Here is a 5,067-nt window from a genome sequence, read left to right as displayed (position 1 = left end):
CTTTTTCTTTGATTTACGTAGACTTGGAGTCGTTTAAAAGGGGTTTTCTATTTTTTCTTTAAAATTTTATTTTTAGGTGACTTGGTACACCTTAACTCTATACCAAGTGGCGACTCCATTTTTCATTTAAAAACCCTTTTTAAACTATATTTTGGGTCAAATCGTCGCATTTTCAAGTCCCATTTAGACTCACGTTTGTCATTTTCTTTTTAAATCAAAAATTCATTTTCCAATAAAAAATTGAATCAAAAACCATTTTTCTAAACTCGCCATTTATTTATTTTTTTAAAAATTGGGGCGCGACAGTTGGCTACTCCACTGGGGACCTAGAGGATCCGAGCATTCGATTTAGTCAACCTTTTCTTCTTTTAACCTTCTTATATATCACATTTGGAATATTAGGTTGCATTCTTCTTTTCCTTGTTCTCTTTTTCTCTTTTTTAGGGTTTTTTACATCTACCACGCGTATAATCGCTCTTCGCACACTATGTATGTGATGAATGGATGGTTCATTAATTTGTATCGCGCTTGCATTGTTAGGTGGGGGATTGTGACGGCCCCACCTCCCCCTAAGGCGAACCAAAGGGTTTAGGGGACCGCCTTCCCAGCTCTTGCCTGGACTCACTCACTTACTACATTCTTCAAGTAAATTACAAGGTACAACTCAAATAATACATCCAATTCTCCAAAATTACATATCATAAGCGAAGCGGAAACTAGTTCTAAGCGTAGAATGTAGATATACATCCGATTCAATTCCAAATATTTATACAGGCCCAAAGTACATAAACCAAAACCAAATCTAAACTATACAAGATGTATGCCATCCAGTCACACAAAGATCCAAATACAAGTTCTTCCTTTACTTCGATCCCTGTGGGGAGAAGAAGATAATAGGGGGTGAGCTAGAAACTCAGTGAGTGACCAGTAAAATCAACAACCAAGTATATTTCACAATAAAGCATTGATATGATGTCATGATACAGTAATCAAATGTTCATTTATTGCTCATGTGAGCCAGTGAAGTTCTTGCACTTAAATATCCAACGCTCGTTTAGATCAGGTAACCGTGAAACAGAAGTAAGGAGCCATCGTGCTCCAAAGAATGTGTAAACAGTAGTGGAGACATTGGTTCTAAGCACAAGACTTTCCAGGAACTCATTGGAGCCAAATTATGTCATGGCACACACCCGAACCCAAATGATATGCAATGGAGTAATAAATGCAAGAATTAGTTCAAAAGTAACTTTGGAAATAGTCGAGGGATCACTCACCAACCACGACTCACGAACCTCATCCATCATTTATTATTGTCTTGCTCAAGTCCAAGCCCTAGATCACAAATGGAAATAAGGACTAAAATGATCAAAGCGGAAAAATAGTAAAGGAATGTATCGGGCATGCGCGGAAATGAAAATGGTACAAAACGGGTTACACAATTTTGCCCATAACTGGAGCTGTGGTTATCAGATCAAAATGTACTAGGAAGTGTCTCGAAGCTTAGACAAAGAGTTACAACTTTCATGAAGACACCTCAACCTAGTTTTCAGTGTATCCAAGTCAAATTTGCCAAATATAGAACTAGAACTCCAAAGGCTAGTTTATTTTTCTCGTGAAAATTTGGCGGCATGCCCCTTGTGTTTACCTAATTTTTCAGCCATTTATGGCCTCATTATTTTTCCTCAGCCAATCCCAAAGTCATACATATCATAGATTCAAGTAAATTACCGTTCCATAGGCTCATAACAACATAAGAACAAAAATCAAAGTGATAACAAGTGCGGAAATGTAACCTAGCAAAAGACAGATTTGACGTGTGGGTGCGGAAATAACACATTCGAGGCTACGCTCATCGGATTGAGGCGCAAATTATACCGTTTCGAAGCTAAAAGATAGTGCTACAATGTTGAAGAAGGCTACTCAGTTCAGTTTTGAGTGTAACCAGGTCAAAAATGCAATATACTACACCAGAACCGCAAAAACAGGTTCACAAATCGCATTCTGGTGTAAACATCATAAATCAGGCTACCTAAGACCAAATCCAGTAATTCCAAAGCCATCCGAAAGCTAAGAAACAGGCTACAAAACCGGGCCGAATGTAATCCTGAAATTCCAGAAATCTGGAATTGTTGAAATCTCAAGTCAATCCTTCCATTTTCTTGCTTCCAACTCTACCAAAGCCCTTTATCTACTCTTATATACAACATATACTAAATATAAAACAAGGTTAGGCAGAAATTAATCAAACCCTAGCTTGCATATATCATCCAAGAATCATCACAACAACTTGCTTATCTTGTAATCTGTGAGGACCCGTAATTTTCTTAATTTCTAGGTTTTAATTTCTTTTAATTATACGTTTTTCCACCTTTTCTTTATTCGAAAAATTGTGCAAATAAATTTTATGAGTAAATATAGCTTTTAAATGATTTTTCTAGTATCGGTTAGTTTTTGAGGAATTAAGAGCGTATACCGGACGTGGGACCCACTAGTGCGAAAAGTTCGGAAAAATTCGGCCAACTAGATTAAGTTTTGAATACTGGAATGAATTTATCGGGTGTTAAGAGATAAGTGAAGGGTGCAATTTGGATTGATATGAGAGAGACAAGTTAGGTAGAGAGTTAATAACAGGTGACAAGTGTCACCATTTGATGGGCTTACCTTAAGACCTTTCTTACCATTGACTTAAATAACCAAAAATGACCCAAAAATCCTCAAAAAAATCCTCCTTGAAGCCGGCCCTCTCTTGCTCTCTTTCTCTCTCTCTTACTCCAAGCACAAGGAAGAAAACACTTCAATCTTGTTCCAAATCATCAAAACTAACCATCCAACCTTGAAATTACTCCATAAAACCTCTTCACTTAGTGTTTGTGAGTTGTTTGGTGGAGTTGTTTGGGAAGCTAAGGTGACAAGTTGCTCTCCCTCTTGTTTTACTAAGGTGAGTAGTGGATGAACCCCTCTCCTCCCTTAATTGAAGCTTAAATCATGATTAGTGGTGGTATGAGATGCAATATTATGGATTATTTCTTGATTTGTGGTTGAAGTGATGAAGTTTTATTATTTTTGGGGATTTTTCTGTTTTAATATAAGCATGATTGTGTGGCTATCTATGATGATTGGAAATGGTCTATAATGACTTAAGGAGGTGGGAAAAGTGATTAATTGCAACCAATTTCTGTTTTGGAAGAAAATTGAAAAACCTAGGGTTCTTAAGGGAGCATTCTGTCCGAATTTTTAGGTCCTAGATAGAGGCCGAATTGCCCTTAGCTCAAAACATGAAAGTTGTAGGGAATGACATTTTAGAGGTGCCTACAAAATTTCAGGTCAATCGGAGTAGTGTAGAATGAGATAAGTCGAAATTACTATTGCTGTTCTGGTTTTACCCGAAATTGAGAACTGCGCCTGTAATTGGTTGTTTTGGCTGGAATTGCTTCCGAATTGGTTGTTGAGGCCTTCTGATGAAATTTATCCCTGTTTCTTAGCTTTCATCTGGTTTTAGAATTTCTGGATTTGGACTTGTAGAGCCCGAGTTATGATGTTTCCGCTAGAATGCGTTTGGTGAATCTGTTTTACGTTGTTGATGAAGTATCTTGCATTTTTGACCTGTTTGCACTCAAAACTGGGTTGAGTGACCTTCTGTGATGTTGTAGCCCTGTCTTTTAGCTTCGAGATGGTGGGTCTTGTACCCTCATCCGATAAGCGTAGTGAAATTTGTGCCATTACCGTAAAATGAGGACAAAAACAGTTTTTTTCAGGGCCAAAGCTAGTTACATTTCTGAAATTTCTGGTTTCCTCTAATGCTTATATATGCTTATGGAACCCTATTGTGATCGTGTTGGCATCGGTTTATGACTTGTAATCGAGTCTTCTTGTGCTTATTGGAATATTCTAGGGCTTGACTTTTATTTCCGGTCATTTTCCTAGCTAACTTTTGTACTTGGATAACCTTGAGCCTATTGAACGGCTGTGGTGATGAATGTATATGGAGTATGACTTTGGGAGTTGATTGAGGAAAATAATGAAGCCGTGATGGCTGGAAAAGTAAGAAATTTAGGGGAAGTGCTGTCCAATTTTTCTAGGCCAATTGGTTCCTTTAAGTTTGAATTGGCTTGTGATAGAAATGAAGGGCTTTTGGGTTGTTGAACCTAGGTCTTCATGTTACCTTTTTATTCCCAAAAATCATGTTTTGTACCCTTGCATTAGTAATTATTTGGCGAGGCATACGACTAGTAGTCGAGCCTCACATGTGCATTTTGTTTACTCGATTCTGGATTGAAACCTTCAATTGGTTTACTTTGATTATTTTAGGATTTCTTGGCGATTAAAGCCAATCCGAAGTGAAAACTTTTGAGGTATCTGTACTTGAACCGGTGAGTGTACCACTCCCCTCCATTGCTGTTTAACTTGATTTCTGCTCTGCAATCTGTTTAATTTGTTTGAGACGAGGGTGTACTTTATCACACTCGTTCTCTTGTCTGTTCATATGCCAATTTTGGTGTCAATCTGAATCTGTATCTGTATCTGATATCTGTATCTGTATCTGTATCTGTATCTGTTCGGACGTCGTTTGGAAACTTGTAACCAACGACCTTTCTGTGACCTATGAGCTCAAATCCTGTGGCTAAGTTATTCGAGTCGGGCCGGCAAGGGCCTGGACGATTAGATAACGAACCACGGTAGTCTGTTTTAGGATCTTTGGGTATTGAGACCCTTGATTCCGGTATACTCGAGTATTACCATTTCTGTTTCTGTTGAGGTGAGCGGGCCCGGTAAAGGAGTGTTTGGTGGACGGAATTTGGTGTAAAGTGAGGTCTACGGACGTATTGGTTCTATATACGTTGACGGAGAGTCAACCGGCTTGGATCAAGTACTGCGCTGGAAAGCTGGCTCCTGAGAGCCACCTGTATCCTTCCTATTTGAGTTCTTGTGTTTACCTGTCTTACTTTATAGCGAGCATGTGTATCTGGTTTGTATAACGTGAAATACCTGATTTTTCTGCTACATGTTTGGTACCTCATTGGGCGTAAGCTCACCCCCTCCTCGTTATCTTTGTTTTCCTTACAGGAA

The sequence above is a fragment of the Coffea eugenioides genome, unplaced genomic scaffold (genome assembly GCF_003713205.1).
Source record: "Coffea eugenioides isolate CCC68of unplaced genomic scaffold, Ceug_1.0 ScVebR1_1878;HRSCAF=2809, whole genome shotgun sequence".
NCBI classification, from domain to species: domain Eukaryota; kingdom Viridiplantae; phylum Streptophyta; class Magnoliopsida; order Gentianales; family Rubiaceae; genus Coffea; species Coffea eugenioides.
This window is presented reverse-complemented; position numbering follows the sequence as displayed.